At 38.2% G+C, this 23138-nt stretch overlaps 1 non-coding gene across 1 annotated transcript; it reads right to left on the minus strand.

Annotated features, from left to right (window-relative positions):
• Positions 1-22150: 22150 nt before the first annotated feature.
• LOC121150973 lies at positions 22151-22275 on the minus strand. The gene has a single exon (XR_005883074.1). It is a non-coding gene; the product is annotated as a small nucleolar RNA ACA64 (small nucleolar RNA).
• Between the last annotated feature and the right edge of the window lie 863 nt (positions 22276-23138).

Below are 23138 nucleotides of genomic sequence, written 5' to 3' on the forward strand. Positions count from 1 at the left end.
ATTTATTTATTTGAAAGACAGAGATAGAGGGAGTGGGTGGGAGAAAGAGAGGGAGGCAGAGAGAAAGAGAAAGAGAGAGAGGATCTTAACATCTCATGGTTCATATCTCAAATACCCGCAGCAGTCTGGGCTACATCAGACTGAAGTCTGCAGCCAGGAGTTCCTTCTGGGTCTCCGGTGTGACTGTCAGAAGTTCAAGCACTTTGAGCCACTATAGGCTGCTTCCTAAGCTTGTTCACAGGGAGCTGATTTGAAAGCAGAGTAGCTGGAGTTTCACTAATGACTTTATATACTGTGCCACAACTCTAGCTCCTTATCTTTTAAAAAAGATCTTTTAAATGTACTGTTGGGGGCAAAATGACCCCACAGTTGGTGCCAGATAGACCTTGGAGGGCAAACCATCTCAGTAGAAAATTATGATTTAGTAGCATTTCTAAACTCACACTTTTTTTCCTGAAATATTTTGTCAGGAATAATTAGTTATGCTTGAACAGTCCAAAAAGTGTTTTTGCAGAAAAATTGAAATTGATAAAAATGTAACATTATGAAGTTTTCACTCATATATGTAATTGAGTTGTATAGAACAAACACAATAAAATATTTAATGATGAAAAAGTCCTTTCCAAATTAGAAGGCATAAGCATCAGTAATCTAAAATCAATTTTTCTTGTCTTGACAAAAGTTGTTCAGCAGATATTTTTGTTGGAATTTTAAAAACTGCTTTTGGACTAATGCAGTGCAATTCAGCATGTAAGCATGTTTTCTGAGAAGTGTAGGTATTTTGCTGAAAACACAAAACTTCCAGAGCAAGCACTGCATTATAAAGTTTAATGAAGTACTGCTTCCAGACAGCATGCATCAACATGCTTCTTTTCACATGTATGTGAGTAAACTTTAAGCTAAATGGAAATAACAAACTAAAATTGTAGTATTTTGCCCAAAATGTTTTAATAATAAAAAATTGTATCCTCTGTACTATCTAGGAAATGTTTTCACACATATTTGTGTTTGAGATTTGAAATTTTTTTGCTATCTTCTTAGAGAAAATACCATGAACTATATAAGCTGTCACAATGAAACTTACAATGCTGCTGTATTTTTAGACTTAATAATCTAATTTTTGCCTTTGGTATGTATTCAATTTTAATGGATTTCCTGTTGACTTAATAAGACATTTCTATTATAAGCAATTTTAAAAGAATTATCTACTTCATGCATTCACCAACATGTAGTTAAATCACTTCCTTCCCCAGAGCAGCATCAAATTTTAGAAAGTAAAAATTTGAATGTGAAATTCAAGCACTGTATTTTAATGTCTCAACTTATTTTATGCTTCGAAAAGTACTAATCTTTTAATCTTTGATTTTTGACTGTGCTCTTAAATTTTGTTTTTAACTGCACAAGGACATTTGGAAAGATTTTATAATGGTAAGTCTAAGAAGTGGAGTGTTTGCTTTCATATTCATGTAAGGCACAATCTAGATATCAGTATTCTCTAATGTTAATATTGACTAATCACGGATGTAGATCTGATTCTGCATTGGCTAGAGATCAAGCAAAAATCCATTCAAACTAATATCCTAATAAAAAAAATCTATGTTACTAAACTAAGTGAATATTAAAGCTGCATAGTGTTCTACTAAAATTCTTTTTCATACTGAAGTCTTCATTGCATGACTAATAACATCTCACTTTTATAGATTTTAGAATTGTTGAGAAAGTTATACTTATTTGGTTTCATTTGTTTCAAAAATAGATATAGAAGTGCAGACAGAGGGTGTTGTTTCATCCTCTGTGTTACTGCCCAAATGCTTGCCGAAGCATGGCCCGTGACAACTCAATCCAGGTCTCCCACCAGGGAAATAGGCCCGAGTGCTGGAGCCAGGATTTAAAGTGGCGGGAACCTAGCTGGGTTGGAAGTGGAGGAGCCGGGATTCCAATCAGGTACTCTGCTCTGGGACGTGAGCATCCTAAGAAACACCCTCAGTGCTGCACCAGATAAATCTTAATATTCTTTATTCAAGTAAACATTTTAAATGCTTAGCTCAATTTAAAGGAGTATCCTAGTTTTCTTGGTGATTTTTTTTTTCCATTGGGGAAAAGTTTATTTTATTTATATTCTTACAAATTTTAGAAAACTAACTTTTTTTTTCATATTATTAGTTACAAATTATGGCTCTTCTAATTTTTTTTTCATTTTCCTTAGTTTTTTTAAATTGTTAATAACATATTATGTGATACAGTTTTATAGGCACTGGGATTCCCCCCACCCCTCCCACAACCCTCCCGCCATGGTGGATTCCTCCACCTTGCTGCATAACCACAGTTCAAGTTCAGTTGAGATTCCTTCATTGCAACCGTATACCTAGCATAGAGTCCAGCATCTTATTGACTACTCATGGAAGTATGTTGCAAAATAAAAAGCATTTTATACTTAAAAAGATAAGTGACGCTTCACTTCCAAGCTGCTTAGGATGTATCCCCTACCCTTGAGTTAAAGGAGAAATTTGTGCATTGTAGAACATGCTCCTTTCATTTGCAGAAGCTTTAGATATTAGCAGAATCATCCACACGTGATCAATAATTCTCCATTGCTTTGAAATTTCATATAGTGTGACCTCTAGGTAATAGTACTAATTCTAGGTTATCTATCTTGTGCATCTCTATATCCTAGCAGTAATTCTAGAATATATTGCAATAAAGTATGCTTAGAAGTTACAAACTCATTTTGGCATTCTGGATGGAAATAGACATTTGCTATTGGGATTATACAAGAAGTGACAATGTAACTTCATTTTGCTACTTTCTGCCTGCATACACTGTAGGAATGTCTTAAAGAGGAGAATGAAGCTGATATCACTTTGTTTAATTCTGTACCTCAGAAATAACGGTTTTATAAGCTCTGACTAGATTTAATATTACTAATGGCCTATTATTATCTGAACTTGAAGCTATTTTGCCAGATATTTCTATAGCTGTTTCTTAGTATTTCATAAAACTGAAAGTCTTCATTGCCTTTATTAATTCAGCTGTTTTATGGAGGTTATTCTGGAATTTTACATTGACTAAAGTTTCTTGTGATACCTTTACTTAGTTCCTTATAGTAAAGGTCACATTTATTGGAAATTCTAAGCTTTCTGGCTGAGAGGTGCATTAGACCCAGCCAATTTCCATTCCCACTGCTTCTTCCTTGACTCCATTTCTTGGCTTTTAGTGTTCCTTGTCTGATTGCTTGAAATTCTTTCAGCTCTTCTCTTAGCCTTTGGCATTTTCTCACACTTGTCCATTGCCGCTCTGGTCGTGTTTCATCATGGCCAAAAGCCTCCTTAATCCTGCCTTTTGTCAAAGGCCTTTTTTGTCTCTGTTCTCCATGGCGTGCACCATCTTCCCTGTCTTTACATGTTCTCATTACTTTCATGCTGGATTCAAGCTGCCAGTCATTGCACCCTTAGGAGATTCTGCCTCTGCTGTGCTTTCTTCTAAATTGTCCTGAGACCAATATAGATTCATTTATGTGTAAATATGGACAATCCTTTCCAAACTCTCCTCACATTTCAAGTGTTGCCTTCAACTTCTCAGATTATCTTTTAATCTTCCACAACAGGGTGTAATAGTTCTCCTTTCCCTGAATGACAGCTGTGTTGCTTGTGATTTTACTTTATTTCATGGCGTTTTTACCTTTTATGATTAGACTGAAATCTCAGCCAAGAGGAAAGGCCTGGAGTTTCGAGTCAGACATACTTGATAATTCCCTTCTCCCTGTAACCTCCCTGAGCAGGGGAAGTGCTCTGCTGTGGATTCTTTCTCCTTCTAGGGACTTCATTCCTTTCCCAGAATTGCAGGTGGCATTAGTTATGTGTTTGGAGGATGACTCATTACTTATTTTTGAAGGAATGAGATTTTAATATTTTTCATATTATATCCTGAAGAATCTCAATGTTTTTGCCACCAACAGAGATATCACGTTATTCTTCCCTCCACTCCAGAAAGTATGTGGTTTGTGTGTGGGAATTGAATACAAATATAGCAGGGAGATATCTGAAGGGGTGTGTGAGTGTGTATGTGTGTGTATGCTTGTGTGTGTAAAGATGAGGAGAGAGAAGACTACTTTTATTATCACTGCTTTCCCATTTCCTTCAACTTTGAATATGCTCACTAAACATGGTCGTTAAACTCAGCTCTGGTCACTCGTGAATCTTAATGCTGGTCCCCAGGTTTTAGCTGGTAGATTGCCAGACTGGGCAGAAAATTGCCAGACAAAATACCCCCAACGTGTGGGCAGCTTGAATATGCAAACATTTCAATTGTTAATTTAAATAATTGAATCATGAATGTAGGCTCCTGAACTAAATGGCTTGCTTTCCAGCTTTTTTTAAGTTTCAGTGGAACATTGTGATATGTATAGGATAGCAAAATACTGTCCCAGGCATACTTCAACTTAGTCTAGAGGTCTATTGATAACAATAGGAAAATAAGGATTTCATTGTAAGACACGCTGATGCTCAAGAAGCCTTTCCATGTTCAGACATAGAGAAGTCTGTGTTTACTTGGAGTCTGTTTCTAAAAACATACTCAGGACTAAATGACTAAATGACAGTACCACGGATTAAATTTGTTCGAGGAGGCTTTGATGCTCTAGAATCATTTTCCTAGGAACAATTCTAACTAAGCCTCTGGCTACGATTGCTCAGTGAACATGTAAAACACGAATAAACTTGTGACTTCTCTTAAAGAAGAGTAATATTCAGAGGAGTCTCCTTAAATGACATATAAGGACTTTTCCCTCCATCATTAGGTGCTTATTTAAGTGGAACTTTTAAAATATTGAAGTGACTTAGGAATCTTTAACTTTGTACCTCAGCTTAATTATCTAAGCACTTTAAACAACTTTAATCGATTAATTCAACAGTTTAAATTTATCCAGCAATTTAAGTAAGTTAATTGATTAAATAAGTTTAATTCATTTACAAGTATTAGGTCATTTCTAATATGTGAAATCAATATCAAGTGCATTGATGCCAAACTAAGCTATCATGTGCTCAAACTCGTATTAAAGTGTGTTATTATTTGGTTTGGCACAGTGATATGGTAGGTGAAGCTTCTGACTGTGGTGTTGGCCACCTATACGGGCACCAGTTCTGGTCCTAGCTGTTCCACTTTCAGACCAACTCTGCGTATGGCCTGGGAAGGATGACTTACGGTCTTGGATCCTTGGACCCATATGGGAGACCCAGAGGAGGCTTCTGGCTCTTGCTTTGGATTGGCTCAGCCCTAGCCATTGTACCCATTTGGGGAATGAACCAGCAGATGGAAAATCTTTTTGTGTCTCTCTTCTTTCCTCTCTCTGTCTTCCAAATAAAAATAAAATAAATCTTTAAGAAATGTTATACAAAGTTCAGTGCAGCTATCTGAATATCCTTCAAGTGTGTTATACCAAATCATTTGAATAATCTCTAGCATGGGAGAATGGAGAACATCTGAAGATGCCAGAAATGCATGAGACGGTGTGATGTGTAGGAGTGTTAGTGGAGTCTAGAGAGAATGCACTGTAATTACTGATCACATTTCAGACCAGTGATATTGAATGTAATGGAGTTACTAAAAGGAAGGCAAACACAATGTGGTTATTGTTGCTTCATATCCTGTTCAGTCTTATGTCTCTCCAACTACAATTATTTTGAGCTTCTTTGTTGTTTCTGTCAGTGATTCATTGTTATACAAGAAGGATCATGTTTGGAAACCTCAGTTATCTGATATATTATACTAATTCCTGATGATTTTCTCAAATCTTATGAGGAAGAAATATTTGAAATCTCATTTGCAGTTTGCTTCATTTTATATATTTTTGGCAGATTTCCTTTTAAAACTATTTGGAAATGGCTTCAAACCTAATGTGAATTCGCAAAAATAATAGAAAGCATACCAGTTGCCTATATTAAATATTGTTAATATTTGTTCTCTTTTTTATCATTTGTTTTAATTCTTTCAGTTTGTATTTGAATTTATATGTACATGCATTTTTATGTATGTATTATTGAGAATAAGATTTTTCTTCTTGGGTAAACTTTCTTCTTTGTTCCTGGATACTATGTTCATTATTTAAGCAAGACATATTATTCTGTTAGGTAGTAATAATATAGAACTGAATTTACTTTTTAAATACTAATTATGTCCAGGTATAGTTTTTCAAAAAGGTTTATGTATTTGAAAGGAAAAGAGAGAGAGAGAGAGATAATGAATTAATCTGCTATTCAGTTACTCAAATTCCTGATTTGGGACTGAATCTGAACCAAAAATCTAGACTTGCATCTGGGTACTTTGTTTGGGTGGCAGGGACTCAAATGCCTGGTCCATCTTCTGTCATGCACTGCTTCCCAGGCACGTTAACAAGGAGTTGAGTCAGGAGTGATGTAGCTCAGTCTCCATCAAGGACTGCATCAGCAGCAAAGCAGCAGCTTCACCTATTGTACCACAATACCCTCCCATGAGCTATATTTTTATGTTTAATTTGTAGGGCCATTATGGAAATTTGTAGAGTGGTGAAGCCAGTATCTTCTAATGTCTCTCTTGTCTCTTTGTCTGTCTGCCTTTGAGGTATTTTGACAAGCAAAGTACAGGGTAAAGGGAAGGGGGTGGGAAGGACAGGGCTGACTGGGATGGGATTAGTAGGTTAGCTTGTTTTCTGGCACATAGATATCGTGTTTATGTGAGAATTTCAGTCTTACAGTTTTATATTGGCCATACATGTTTCTCCACATCTACTCTGCAGATCTTTGATTACTGAGTGTCTGAATAATGCTGCTCATTTCACAGTTACACTGGTGTGCATTGTTCTAAATGAAAAAAAAATCATGTAATAACTGTATCTTTTCTATATCCTGAAAATACACACTTTAGTACTTTGTTTGGATTTTCCTGTGTTATGGGAGTGGGTTCTTAACACAAACTGATAGATTGAAATCATGATGTGCTCCACTCAGCTATTCTGGTTGCTTCATTTTTTAGCTTCTTCCTTAACTTTGAGGAATCTGCATGGTGTTTTTCTGACTCACCAGAAAGGATGCTTCAGGTTTTCTGTAAGTCAGTTTGTACTTGTTGAGAGTAGATCTCATATAATGTTAAATATACAGTCTGTATTTATTTAAAAAATTTAATATTTTAGTACATGGTATTGTACTACACAGCTGCCACTTATAACATCTACATTTTTACTTCAACCTTGCAAAAAGAGTGATATTATCTTTGTATGGATCTGAAAGTAATGAGGCTTATGAGGTTAAAAATATTTGCCCTTTTGATCATAGTACTTCCCTTAAGCGTAAATGTGAGGCTTAATCTGGAAGACTGCCGAGCAAGGAGTGCAGTAGCCCTTCAGTAAATGGCAGTTTCATTACTATTGTTGTTACTCTTATCGGCGCCAGTGTTCTCAGCGAGTGGAACAGCTGAGGTTTTATTTGCATCTAAAACCATGTTAGCTACATCTGATATTTTTCAAAGTTAAAGTAGGGTGGACAATTGATAGTTTTATTTATTTACCTCTTATGCCAAATGTTTCAATTTTTGTAAAGACTTCCAGTGCTAATGACTTTCAGGAATAAGTTTCCATTATTGACTTTCGTCTCGAAAGTCTCCCTTTAATTATTAAGGCTGACACCAAGTGTGATGCCAGTGACACAGTCCTAGAAGCTGTGCAACAGATGGTGGCCATTGTGTGGACTCAGCACAGTTCCCCTGGAGTGTACAGCCGAGTCAGCAGTATTCAGCAGATTAACAGTCTGCCTACATAAGGCATCAGTCTGTGGGGGAGAGACTTATCTGGAAAGCAGAAGAAAAAGATTTCTGATTAAAATGGGGTGAGAGCTCTCGCTGAAGGCTGTTCACTATGTGATGTTTGGAGTTAGATTTAAAATCGTATGTCTTAGAAAACTATTTCATTGCTGGGGCTAGTTAGCAAACAGCCTGGTGTCAGATTCTAGATAGAGTGCAAGTTTACGTTTTACATTGAGAGCATTTGTGTCAGCGGGTGCTGTGTTTTACAGTACCCACGTGTGCACAAGATGCCTTGTGTGCAGAACGTGCAACTGGTCAGTGCCCCAGAGAATAATGAAAGGGAGATGAGATTCCTGCATCCACAAAGGACTCTTTGTTTCACAGAAATCTTCATTGTTCTGGACAGGATTATTTGAATTTGGCAACAAATGGACCAGGCTATGCTCTGATTGTGCTGTTAAATTGGGACATGTATCTTTGTACCATGTGGGCCCTATTGGAGGTGGGGTAAAGAAGTGTGCTTCCTTTTTGTGATGCTTCTTACATATTTCCTCGCATCTGTTCAAATGATAAAACTTTCAGTGGTAGGAGTGGCACTGAACAGGCCATTTCACATTCAGGGCCTGTTGTTTTCCCAGGCCGCGTGTGACACCCTGAACCTTATTCACACGATTCTATGTGAAATTCACAGTAAGATATCTTTCCCGTTTTAGTATATGTGCTGCTTACATGAGCACAATAGAATATCTTAAACTTAATCAGGTTAACACTGTGGTCTTCTGTCACTGTCTCCTGTTTCGACTAGTATCACATGATGGTAGAGCAACTTGGGGGGTTTGGAATCCAGCTAAGGAATGCTGAGGAGCACGTATTTTGAGCTTAGTGGGGTGTATTAGTATGAGCCATAGGAAACAGTCACTTTTGGATGTCAGAAATGATTGAGCATTAGTCATCTTAAGAAGTTTAAGTAAATGCTTATAAAATCAATTTTATTTCTTTTGCCTTTACAAAGGACTTTCTTCCAGGAACCTTTTTACTGTTCCTCTTGCTTTCTAGTGATCCTGTGTACCAAGTGTGATGTGTACATGACCATTGGTCATTTTGTGATTTGTATTTGACAATACCGGACGTGAGGAAACCGTCAACAGCAAAACCTAGATGAACTGTGATAAAAACATGTTTGAATTATCTTTCTAATCTCTCCATAGAAAATCATGTAATCCTTGTAATATGAAAGCAGAACCAACATATATGAACCAAACAAATCACCAAAAAAAGGGTATATATGGAAACTTATGTAGTATTTACTTGACAATGTTTGTAATTTTATTGAATTTTGTGATTTTTGTGATGTCTGTCAAATTATTTAAGTTTGTAGTATTTTGAAATTCATTTGCTCAAAGGGTTTCTTCATTCACAGTACCTGGACCTGCCCCTGAATGAGAGCATGTGAAATGAGGTCCCAAGGGTAGTTTTCCAACTGCAATCCAAAAACAATTTTGGGGGAACTATTTTTTTTTTTAACTTTTAGAAGTTGAGGGCAATCATAGTAACATATTTGATATCCTTCCAAAGGAACACGTTTGAAATAGGATTAAAATATAAGACTGCTGTTAGATTATGAATGTTACAGTGCCATGTTTGATTAGAGTACACTTGGAAAAACGGAGAGAAACTCAGTCTCTTTCCATTTTTCCTGTCTTCTCTGCCTTGCTTTTCCCCATCTTCCATTTTATGAAGTCAGAACATGCAAGGATGTCAGGGAACAGTTACCTTTAATGAAAGAAAGTGAGAGTGAGAGCTATTTTCAATAGTTATTATCTACTCTTTTCCACTTGTGTTTGTGCTGATGCTGTCACTCGGGCTGCTAGTGTGCCTTTCCTGCTGGGGTGGCCTGGGAGTTGTTCTTGGAATCAGAAGATAGTGTTACTTGCAGAAGATGCAAGATAGTATTGCTTGCTAAGAAATTCTTCACCAACATTAAATTTTTCAGCCTGCAAAAGTAAAACAGATGTTTATTCTTCTGCCCCATTGCTTTATCTTTTCCTTTAATTGTACCGACTTTTAGGAGTCTGGGGTGTCATAAGAAAAAAGTAATACTTTTCTGATTGCTGGATACAACGAGTCTCCAAATGTCTCAAATAATTTAGAAAGCTGAGGAATCAGATGTTCTCCTGATTTCTGTTCCTCAAAGAGCTGTTTTTGTTTTGTGTTTCAGTGAACTCTTGCCAAGGGGGATCCAGTATTTTATGAGAAGCTTTATTTGATTTATTCCTGGTGAATGTGGGTGTATGGAGTGTATATATACACGCATGGAATACTTCATATTTTAGAGGAGGATAAAGTGTATTTTGCAATTAAAATTTAAAATTTGTGATATACAAGAAATATCATGAATCAAGTTATAGATCACCTTCAAAGAAGCAGAGCAGGGATTTGGAATCCTTAGGACCCTGCAGCAACCCCTGCTGCGCTGTGATATTTTTCTATAATAATGGAATTTTTGTTTATACATTTGAGTTCCTGATAGGTGCCAGGTATTGTGTGTTATTCGGAAGATCACAGCACATAAGCAGATAAAATTCCATGTTCTCAGCATGCTTATATTCTAGTGAAGGAGGCAAACAAATACACGAAGGATCATGTGACATACTGATAGGTGTAACTGAACAGAAATGAAGCAAGAGAGGGGACTAGAGAAATGGAGGGAGGGTGGTTGATTGTCTCCGTCACCTCCAAATCCATTTTCTACACTTCCTCCTTATGCTGTCGGCAAACTAACGTGTGCTACATTAATGGACACCCTGGGATGAGATCAGAGGGATGAAAAATATTGATTCAAGGTATTCGTTCTTTAGGCTGCCATTCCAGTATGTGCCTCTGGGATGTCTTTGATTATCTGTCAGGGTTTTTTGGATACTTTCCGGTATCCTGCCTGCCTGGTACTAAAAGTGGGAGTGCCAATGACCTTAATACTGGTCTCCTGGATGATATTTTTCTTTTGGTTTTACTACATCCTTCTTAATAATCATTTTATGAAACCCTTCACCAGTAATCTCAGTTTTAGCTTGGCAACCATTGCCTAGGATTCTGAACAATAAGGTGCTACTTTAAGGGTACCTCTGTGATTGTTTGATATTATTAGTGAAATTTGAAGTTGGTATGGACGTATAATGTGAGAATGCGGGGAAAGTACTGCTTTCATAGGATGTAAGAAACTCTTCGAGAATCTTTTGGGGGACACCAAGGTCGATGACTTGCTGGAAGGATGAAAATACTGGGAGAGTTGAAAAAGTTCTGTCCCAGAGGCAGATAGAGTCAGAATGTAATAGAGTTTACACTGGGATTGTGAGTCACTGGAGTTGATGACAGTTTTACCTACAGTTGGGAAAAGTGTATATCCATTAAAATATTGTCATATGGGTATACACCCATACTTGTACATATAAAGTGTGTGTAACGCAATATTTGAAAACATAATTTTTCAATTTTTGAAAGCTTTTATATTTAAATTTCAGGAAATAAGAATTATCACTGATTTTCTTGCCAAATCAAAAATTAGATTATAACTCTCAGAAAAGAACACAAGGAGCATGAATGTAACATTATTGTAGTTGTCCTTGAAATGTCAATCTAATTGTAAAATCCAACTATTATTCTGCCACTTACTTTCAATGTAACATCTTTATATGTATAAAATTTCAAATGATTGTGTTGTGATTCATTTCTGACTGTTTAGGATTTTGAATAGAAATCGATGTATAACAGCAATGAAGTCTCTGTTATTGAGAACACTAGATTAGGAGTCAAAAATATGAGTTCTTAGGATAGTTATTTTGTCACTGTCTACCCATCTGAATTTATAACACTTAATTCCTTTTAGCCTGAAAAAGGTTCTTTAGTTGAAAAAGGTTTTGTTAGAATACTGCGTTTTCTACAGTTCTATCACAGTTGGTCACAGTGGGCCACATTCACCAAAGATGTCATTCTGTTTCTGCTGAGGTGTCAGGCGCTACTTTCTTTTCTTTTATGCTAACAGAAATGGGGTCACTATTGAAAATTTCTACAAAGTTCTTTTTTAAAAATCTTTTTTTAAAAAAAGTTTTCATAATTAGCTGCAAGGACTTTTGTCAGCCTTTGTGTAAGGGTGGCTGGATCCAAGCTTTTTTTTTTTTAAGATTAATTTATTTTTATTGCAAAGTCAGATGTACAGAGAGGAGGAAAGACAGAAAGGAAGACCTTTTGTCCACTGATTCACTCCCAAGTGACCACAGTGGCCGGTGCTGCTTCATTCTGAAGCCAGGAGCCAGGAATTTCCTCCATGTCTCCCACGCAGGTGCAGGGTCCCAAAGCTTTGGGCTCTCCTCAACTGCTTTCCCAGACTGCAATCAGGGAGTTGGAAGTGGAGCGGCCGGGATTAGAGCCTGCGCCCATATGGGATCCTGGCATGTTCGAGGCGAGGACTTTAGCCACTAGGCCACGGTGCCGGGCCCGGGTGCAAGTTTTTGTTTCCAACACAAGAAAGACTTTGAGGATAAATTCTAGGTAAAGATTACCAGAGGAACAATGTGTATTTGCATACAAAACCAAAGTGCACACTCAAGGGGTACAGGCTCAAGCTCGCCTCTGTGAGGTTTGGGCCCATCCTTACATTTGATCTGAAAGCATAAGGTGAGAAGTTTGTAGTGGGAATTAATTGGATATTCACAAGGGGTGGAATTTGGTGTGGGACTTTAGTATCATTCTCCTTTTCTTTTTTTTCTTATTTTTAAAAATGTATTTCAATGAAATACATGCTTACACACAAACATACACACACATAGTGAAATTGTCCATGTGCTTGTTTACTCTCCAGATGGCTGTAACAGCCAGGATTGGGTCAAGCTGAAGCTAAGAATCTCATCAGTTCTCCCACGTGGATGCAGGATCCCAAATGCTTGATCATTTTCCACTGCTTTCTCCAGGTCAATAGCAGGGAGCTGAATCAGAAGTAGAGTAGCTGGGACTTGAGTTGGTGCTCATAGGATATGCTAGCATTCAGGCTGTGACTTTACCTGCTGTGCACCTCCAGCCAGACTCCTTTACTCTTTTATGGAATCTCAGAAGTGTCATGGTGTTACAGGTGTGTCAATCATGATAACTGAATTGTAATGACTTTGTAACATGTGGAATGTTATCATGAGAATGCAGCTGGAGGCCATATTGGTTGTTTTTGACTGGCCCCAAATCTGTGAAGCAGTTTTGCAGCAACTGTTTTTTGTTTGTTTGTTGCTTTGTTTCACTATGTGGAAGGGTAGGTTGATTGAGCAGTGCCAGTGGGGCTGCATAGAGGGGCTGGTGATGCCAGCTTTTCCTTGCAAGCTTTCTCCTTATATCACATTGAGAACTGTTTTATCATTGGACAACTGTCTCCAAGACATATGCAGAGAATTCCATAACTGACTGTCCAGGTAGCTTTTTTGTCTCTGAAATAGCATTTAACCATAAGATTCTGTAATTGTAGAGTTTTACTCTTACAGTTGAGACCGACCTTAGAAATGATCTCTTTCAAACTCTTCCCTGATAGAGTGATTACTATATTCCTGATACTAATTATTCAAAATCTATTTGCAGAATGCCAGGGTTTCATCAACTGGTGCAGAAGTCTAATCCACTTTTGTAGTAGCTTTGCTTTCTCTAGTGAAGCCAAAATAAATATTTCTCAAATCACCACTTTTCAATTTTTTCTTTTTCTTTTTTTTTCTTTTTTTTTTTTTTTTTACCAATTTGAAAACCCTGTGATTAGTGGCTCTCAAAGTTGCTACACAAAAGAATCACTTAGAAGGTTAAGATGTGCATCCCAGTAGTCTCTGTGCAAGAGTTGCTTCAGTGGAGTAGGTAGAGTCCATCACTTTTACATTTTTGACGAACATCTCATGTGATTGTAAATATAGATTGTTCTTGCAGTTCACCACAAAACATTGTAAAATGGAAAGTTCAGTTACAAAATAGTTTACATAATATGATTTGATTTTGGCATGTTCCAATTTTGGATGATTTTATACACTACTGTAAGGAATTTGCACATTGAGATATGCAGCTTGATCATCATCTTGTGAGGAGTTTTCAGAGTATACAGTGTTGGGGTGGAGGTGGGTGTTTGGTGCAATATTTAAATCATTACATGGGATGCCCACAGCCTGTATCTGAGTGCTTGGGTTTGAGTCCCAGTTCCACTTCTGGTCCAGCATCTTGATAAAACACTTGATGGGAATCAACACATTCTGGTTCAAGTAATTTGAGTCTCTGCCTCCACTATGAATGAGTGTCAGGTATGTGACTTCTGCCTGGCCTGTACTTGAATGTAATGGGCATTTGGGGAGTGAAGCAATGGATGGAGTATTCTTTCTCTGTCTTTAGTTTTGATTCAAAAAGTACAGGGGAAGTACAAATTATGAAAAATGGTATTGTATAGCAAAATGAATTTTTTTTTTGTTTCAAGAAATTTCTGAATATCCTAGTGTTTTCTTTGCATTGTGACTTACAGATTGGAGGAGGTACCTGAAGGTGGAGGCACCAGGTATCAGGCTGTGTTGATATTAAGACATGGCAGAGGGCCTGCCATTCTGATGCAGTGGGCTAAGGCCCCACGTGTGACCTCAGAATGATGTATCTGAGTGCAGGTTTGAGTTCTGGTTGTATTGTTTGTGATTCAGTGATTCTGCTTCATGCCAGTACACCTGGAGAAGCTGAGGAAGTTGATCCAAGTATTGTACCTCTGCTGCCCATGGATAATGCTCCTAGTTCTTATATTTGGCTTGACCTAGACATGGCTGTTGTGGCCATTAAGGAAGTAAATACACAAAAGATCTCTCTCCTGCTCTTTTTGTTTTTCTGTTTCTCTGTCCCTCTCCCTTCTTTTCTATTTTCCTTTCAAACAGGTATTTTTCTTAAAAAAAAAAAGTTGGACAAGAATTGTTAAAGGATCAGAAATAGTACTATAGTTGTTGAAGTAGCCAGCAATATTTTGGACAAATACACTTAGTTGTTACTAGATAATTAGTGATTGATTTGTAATAATCCAAGGCTAGTTCTCTTTGTATATTCTGTTTCCTAACTCAAATGCGATAATAATTATGTTATATTTGTGTTTAACATTGTTTATTATTTTTGTCTGTTTGAAAGACAGAAAGGAGTTATCTTCCATTTGCTGGTTTACTTCCCCAAATATCTGCATCAGCTAGTTAGTGCTATGTAGGCTGGAGCCTAGAAATAAGAATGCCATTCAGTTCCTGAATGGCATGAACCCAAGCACTTAAGCCGTCGTCTACTGCCTCACAGGCTGCATTAGCAAAAAGCTGGATTAGAAGCTGAATAGCTAGGCATTGAACTTGCATTCTGATATAGTAAGTGAATGTCCCAAGTGGCAGCTTAAACTGCATTCCAACACTTACCCCCAAATATATAATTTTTTAATAGGCTAACTCTACCTTCTTTTTGCTAATCAAGGACCTGCTAACTTTGGTTAAGGGAAAAGAGATAGGTTTTGGCTTTCAGTCTTGCTAAAATGAGTAGCTTATACTTAAAAGGGTTGGAGGAGGGGTTCTGTGTTAGAAGAGTCGAATTTAGAACACATGGTGCTTTGTAATTGCTGTCCCCTCCTGCTTGAATTTTAGTCACAATACTACCACTCTTCAGATTTTGTTAGGAGCTGTGCCCTCAAGTTTATGAAGAGCAGTTTCTACCAGATGATTTGCAGAGATAGCTTCTTAAGACCAGCTGCTGTTCAGATGTGGTCACTCATTGTTCCATAATAAGCAGCTTAGACTCAACTGGCCACGCTTTAGACTGTCCCCATACAAAGCAGTTTCTGTCCCACACAAGCTGGGACTCCCTGTTCTCCAGGCTCAGCTGCACAAGGCCTACTGAATAAACCAAAGCATGCGTAGCCCATGTCCCCTTAAGAGTAGGGAAATTCTGTAGTGACTCCATCCTAATGCTCAACTCCTTGCCCTTTTCAAATATTCTTTTGACAGCTGGGGTTCTGGGAATAGTTTAACCCTGGAAAGAGTGTAGGAAGAATGCCCTCAAAGATTTTATTAGTGAGAAATTTGGGTTTGTATATCCTGTTGAATTTCCTAATAGTCTAGAATGGTATGCTAAATGTAGTGCTTCATTTTACTATGTCAGTTCATCCCAATAAGGTCTTCTCAGATAGCTAAAGTTATTTTCATTGTGTAAAGAAACAAATGGAGAGCTGTGTTGGTGTAAGTGATTTTCAACCCCTGCCTCACATTTGAATCACCTGAACAAAGCTTTTTGGAAAACAGATGCCTGTGGCTGTAGGGCTGTGCTGAGAAATTATATTAGAATCTTTAGGGTTGGATCTCAAGCATCAGGGTTTAGAAACAAGGCAAATGAGTCCTTCTTAGATGATTGCGGTGAGCAGTCAACACCATGCTCCTTTGCTCCAGTGCACCTAACCAAGTACCTCATCAAAACTGTCTTACAACCATGCTGTCTCGGCAGCTGGCACTGGTGTCCCGTAGAAGCCACTCAGGAAACTGACCTATTGTGATACAATCTGAATTTTAAAAAGATCCCCAGGGTACTGTTTGCACCGCCTTTGCAGCTTTCGTGTAATCCTAAAGCTATTCTAAAATTAAGAATGTTTGTTGGGGAAACTAGATCATGTTTGCTATACAGAGATCAAAACCTTCCCCCCAGAAGCTCAGTCTAGCAAGAAAGAAACTTATTAAAAGGCAATTTGCTAAGAGCTATTATAAAAGTGACATAGGATTTGCTGTCACTGCATAGGCAGAAATGAATAATGCTGCTTGGAGAAGAGAAAATTGCCAAAGGAAGGTGACTGGAAGGCATTCCAGGTGCAGAGAAAGTCATACGGGACACTTCCTTTAAGAAGCGCTGTTAATATAAGAAGAACTTAACAAGAAACAGGATTCTGAGCAGTGATATCTAACAACAAAAATATGATGCTTATAATATATGTGTGTTTTAAAAATATCATAAATCATAACCCCAAAGTGAACATCACTGCCAAACTAGAAATGTAATCTAATAATGGATGAACCTCTTTGTCCTGTCTGGGGTAAATAGACTGATTAGGGAAAATTAATCATTTATAACATTAGCACTAATGGGAGGGTTAGTGACTGGGTCTTTTTCTGTGACTCTATTGTCTCTCTACGTACCTAGAGCAATTATGTTCAGATTTTCCACTGGACCTTTGCAGATGCTTATTCTCCTAATGCAAGAAATTTCTGAACATATCATTCTTATCCTATTGGTAGGATTCTAGTCATCATCATTTCTTTTAAAATGCTCTCTCTCTTTTTTTTAATCATTTTTAGTTCAAAGGCAGATTTTAGAGAGAAGGAGAGACACAGAAAGAGGTCTTCCATTCGCTGGTTCACTTTCCAAATAGTTGTGACAGCCAGAATTGGGATGGCTGAGCTGAGCTTCTCCAGGTCTCTTGCATGGTTACAGGACCCCTATAGGTCTTGAGCCATACTCCGGTGCTTTCCTTTCCCAGGACATTAGCAGAGACCTGCGTTGGGAGCAGAGCAGCCGAGACTTGAGCCAGCACACCCATGAGATGCTAGTGCCACAGGTGTGTGATCAGTGTGTTATTGCCATTGTGTGTTTCTGCTAAAAAGCTCTTTTTAAATTATGCAATCTAGGTTAGGTATCATTTTTTTTTCAGAGTCTCTATAGCTCTAATATATGTGAATGTGACACTGCTACTAATTCTCTCTCTCTCTCTCCCTTTTTTTTTTTTTTTTTTTTGGTCAATTTTCACTTCAGGGCCCTGAAGCAGGTGTTATTTTCAGTGCCTTCTGTGTCTCCAGTACTTTGTACTATGTGTGACTTTATCACTGCTTGGAAATAAATGAAAGGAGTGACCCTTTGACTGTAGTTTACAGTGATAAGGTAATCTTTGGAAATGGCAATAAGAGATTGACATACTCTAGTGTTAATAACTAGGAAGAAATCTTGAGACTTCTTCCTGTATATAACCTGCCAGGCATAGAGTAGATTCACAGTATATTTTAGTTTTGTAAGTGAAAACACTTCCATTTTATACATAAGAACTCTCAGATTTAGATTATGTTAAAGCTGTGTCTCCATTAGCAAATTGTTAAGAGATTGTGAACCTAGACATGGGTATCATTGTCAATAGATAAATGATAATTTTTTATAGCTTCCAATTATGAATCACCTGTATTTGTTATATTTCACGAAGCTCCTTATATGTATAGTAATATTTAATTTTCTTATGAATTATTTGAGACCTAACATTTATGTTAGACTTAGAGGCACAAATTTGAACACAAAAAATATAGAGTTTATGCTTTAATTTCTAGATGATGTCCTCGCTGTGCTGCTGCTTCTTTTTTTATAAGTGACTGGAGTTTCTCATGCCATTCTTTTTCCTGGAAAATGAGTGGTTGCTGTTTGAACACCCCTCTTCTGTATTGATTATATACAAATTACTAAGCCTCTCTTCTTCAATCTGTACAATTATAAAATGGAGTTATTCATTCATTAAGAAACATTTACTCGAAAAACTCCAGTATTAGACATAGTTCTAGGTGCTGAAGACACAGTGTAAAAAGGAAAGGTGGAATGCATATTTCCATGTAGCTTACATTCTAATAGGTTAGGACAAACACAAACAAAAGTTGACTGTTGTCAGCACTGAGAAGCAAATACAACAGTGCAACCAGGGTATGGTGGTGACCTCCAAGGATGGAGTTATTTTGCATGTGAAACCTGAGACAAGTGAAATTCAACCAAGAGTAAATTTGGGAGTGTAAAGTTTATAGCAGAGGGAATCTCAAGAGCAGAAACTCGGTGGCTGCAAAAACTTACTGTACCTGGGAAGAGCTTTGCAGATGATCAAAGAGGGTGATGGGAGACGAGGTGAGTTCTGATTCAGGTATGCACTTGTAATCAGTAGCAGAAACTGTCAAGCACCAGTGTGCCAATGCTGCAGGGACATTCCCAACGCTGTTCTTACAACCTTGATACATTTGACACCATACTTACTCTCAACATCTATGATACCTTTCATGTGTTTGAGGGGATCTTTCTTTATGAGCACTTTCCCAGAATAAAAGAAGGAATTTTCTTCCCCAGGATGTTCTGCACATGATTTGGGTGTCAATAAAATATACATTGGGAAAAGTTTGAATTGGAAATCAGTGATAAGAATTAGGTCTCATAGAATGAATTCTTACATGTACAGTGGCAGATACATTTTGCTGACGGGGCAGCCACAGCAGTTTCTGTTAAAATATCTGATGTCCAATATAGCCAAGGCGACTTTGGGGAATGTGCGTAGTTAGGGCTGAAGTGTTGATCCTAAGGCCAGTGCTATGATGTTATTTCAGTACTGTTCCTAATTTAATAGCCTGGATCTCTGACCACCTGGGGACTCTAATGAGTTTCTGATATCCTCCTATAAGTTTCACTTTACTGAAATTAACAAATGTCCTCATGTTATTTACAGAGAAGTCAGTGTCAATGCCCTGAAAATATTATGTGTGTCTAAATAGCTTCAAACATATGAGATTGATTTCAGCCCCAAATATGTGGCCTAATTAGAGACCAAAATGACCTGGAGATACAAACATTGCTTCTTCCAAAACCTTGTTTTCTCTAATAATCACGTTTAATATTTGCACATTTCTCATGTGGCTAGGCTTGTTTCATCCCCTGCATTCTTCTGAAAGCAGACTAGATGCTTATTTATATTTCTTCTGGAAGCCTATTTGGTTCTGCTTTACTTAAAGAACAGAATCTTGTACAACAGTGCTACCTTCCTGTATTGAAGATGTGTGGAGACTCCCTGGACATCTCCTTTCTCATTAAGATCCTTATCATTAGTAAAGCTGAAAGCTTCATTTATTTATTTTAATTTCTTTAAAAGTTATTTGAAAGATTTATTTATATATTGGAAAGTCAAGCATAGAGATAGAAGGAAAGACAGAGAGGGAGATCTTCCATCCATTGATTCAATCCCCAAGTGGCCACAGTGGTCAAAGCTGAACCAGTCTGAAGCAAGGAACCCGGATTTTATGGATCTTCCACGAAGGTGCAGGCCCAAAAGCTTTGGGCCATTCTCTATTGCCTTCCCAAGCCACAAACAGGGAGCTGGATGAGAAGTGGGGCCGCTTTGACACAAACTGGCACCCATATGGTATTTTAGCATGTGCAAGATGAGGACTTTAGCTGCTAGGCTACCACTCTGGGCTGTGAAGTCTTCATTTATTAATTAAAACCCCAAACATATATTCATTTTGATAGATGTTTATGATGCTTAGTTAATACTTTTAATAAAACATGTAACCATACTTTATGAGTCTAATGTACTGCATCTGAAAAGTCTTCTGAAGTATAATTGCTTCATAATAGCTGTACAAAAGTAAGTTGAAAATATGTTTGTAATTATCACTATCCCTAATTGTCTAGTGTAGGATGGCTTCAGAAGAAGCCATTTAAAAATGTAGCTTTTCTCTGAAGTGTTTTCCATGATTGCCATCTTTTCATTTTAAATTGAAATTCTAAATTTTCTTAATTCCTGCTAACTTTACTCCCTAAAGATTATTCTTACATTTTAGCTGATTTGTTTTCTTTTTTTCACTGATACAGCTAGTGAGTGTGATCTTAATTGTGACCTTCTAGTGAAGAAAGCTTCTCTTTTTACTTGCGTAGGTATAAATGGAGGTTGATTGTTGATAATATTTAGTTTATTATTTATCATTTTTTATTATATATATATTTTAATTACATTGTATTATGTGACACAGTTCTATATAGCACTGGGATTCCCCCCACCCCTCTCCCAACCCTCCCCTCATGGTGGGTCTTTCCCCCCCCCGTTGTGCAACCACAGTTCAGGTTTAGTTGAGATTCCTTCATTGCAAGCATACACCAAGCATAGAGTCCAGCATCTCATTGTCTGGTCAAGTTCAGCAGCTTCTTGGGGAGACCCTCCCCAGTCCAAAGGCAGAGCCAACAGAGTAGAATCCCGGTCAGTTAAAAGCCCCAACATAACATCAGCAACAATATATAACGTTACGGGATAAATTGACAAAGTGTTGAGCAACCAGTTTGTAAAAATTGGATGCATGGTCTTAACAACTTCCTATGACTATTTCAATGACATTTCAACAATTGAGGTGCGAAACAGTTTTAGGAAGGGTGTGCAGAGAAATCTTTCATACCTTGGTGAGGAGCAGTTAATCCCCGTGTCCTACCTAATAAGGTGTGTGTGAGTCCATGCTAACCAAGCCTTCCTTGTTGTTCTCTGCCTATCCATTCCAATTTGTGTGTGTGTGTGTGTGTGTGTGTGTGTGTGTGTGTGTGTGTGTGTGTGTGTGTTGGGGGGCGGGGCTCTGGAGCGTCCCTCATGGTCATTGCAGAGAGGGTGGGGACCCGAAGTTGGAGCCAAGTAAGAACCAGAGATAGCTCCTCTCCCTAGTCCTGAAGGGAGTTTACTGTTCTTCTGTTTCTGAAGACCGCTCAAGGTTTCCTGGTTGTTGTTCCGATGGCCTTGGATCCTATGATGAAGGATTCAGCTTCTTCCATCCCGTGTGGAAGGTCCAAAGGGGGTTGGGGGATGTCCTCTGAGTTCTTGGCCTCTGAAGGCATTCCAGTCCCCCGTGGTCTTTTTGGCAGTTGGGATGTGGTCCTTGGTGCCCATACTGATAGCCCTTCGTGGGGATCCAGGAGACTCCAGGTTTGGGATACAAGCCTCCTCCTGTCCACCTGCTCCACTCTGTGGTCCCCCATTGTTCTGTGCATATGACCTCCTGTTAATAAGTTGTCAGGGTCGCTCTTGATTCCCCCTATATGTCTTTGTAGTTTTATTGCTGTCTAATGTTGTCTTGAATCTATTGTCTACAATTTACCTGTTATGTGCCTGAGAGGTTACACTACACGGCTTCCTCACACATTCACAGGAGATGGAAGGTTTCTTTGCTCTCCCGCCCAATTTCTGAGTAGTAAAAGGTTTTGAAAATATATTTGGTTATACAATTTTAAAAACACATGGGTTGAGACCATATTAGGTAGAGGTCCATCGGGAGATTTACATCATTAGGAATCTTTAGGGTTGATTCATGTACCCAAAGCCCTGAGGGTTCATCATGGAGTTTTCTAGGCAGCAATTATAGAAACCAAATCCCACAGCTCCCTGGCCAGGTGGCTAGCAGGCGGAGCCTCCCACCAAATGGCGCTCTGGCAAGCCCGATACCGGCTCTGGACGCGCATGGTAGCGGCCAAGTGCGATCCAGGCATGAGATGCTACTTGTCCTAGGGCCTTCCAGCCATCTTTGGTTTTCTTTTTACACCTGCTTGTTGTTGACTATTTTGCGCCTGTCGGGGCCTGGGTCTCACCTTTCCACACAGGCAATGGGAGATGAGCTGAGGCTCCTGGTGGCTGTAGGCGCTGAATCTCACCGATGGCTACGGCCAAAGCCAGGGAGATTTTCAACCAGTGCCATTATTACAAATAGGAGAAAAGTAGCGTGTTCCATTTTCCTACTTCAAGGCTTTATCACTTGTGATTTTACTGTACACTTTCTTTTAAAGATTTATTTTATCTTTATTTAAAGAGCGGATTTATATAGAGAGGGCAGAGACAGAGGGATCTTCATCTGCTGGTTTACTCCCGAAATGGCCACAATGGCCAGATGTAAACCACTCTGAAGCCAGCAGTCAGGAGTTTGCTCCATGTCTTCCACGTAGGTGCAGGCACCAAAGGGCTTGGGTCATCCTCAGCTGCTTTTCCAGGCCTTAAGCAGGGAGAGGGATCAGAAGTGTGACAGCCAGGACATGGTCTGGTGCCACAGGCGAAGTCTTACCCTAGTGCACTGGTTCTACCAATATAGTCTTTTAAGAGCAATTTACTTTGACTGTCAGTTTAAGAGCGGATACTTAAAGTGTCTTTAAATGAAATGTAGTCTTTAGAATTATGCAAATTTAGGTTTACCTTTTCCAGTGAATTTTCAGGCACTTGCTGTTTAGATTATGCCTTATCAGTAAGTATTTGGTGACATGTTTATTCATTTGTTCTCGTTGCGTTTGTGGGTTGAGAGATAAAATGAGTTGAATGTAAAACACTGTTCTACTTATTTCCTGGTTTTCCCCTTTCACCTTTTTGTTGTAAGAGATTATGCATATTTTAAATTCTACTTTACTCTAAATTAAGACTGGAAATGTGTAATTATTGTCTCATTTTAAAATCTGTGGAAATTAAAATGAAATCATCATAATATCTACTCAGGACATTTTTATTTATTATGTCTTTTTCTTCTCTGTACATATGTGTGATTTTGTGCATGCTAAAGACTTAAGAAACT

Source organism: Ochotona curzoniae, unplaced genomic scaffold, assembly GCF_017591425.1.
Source record: "Ochotona curzoniae isolate NIBS_2020 unplaced genomic scaffold, NIBS_Ocur_1.0 contig_2210, whole genome shotgun sequence".
NCBI lineage: Eukaryota > Metazoa > Chordata > Mammalia > Lagomorpha > Ochotonidae > Ochotona > Ochotona curzoniae.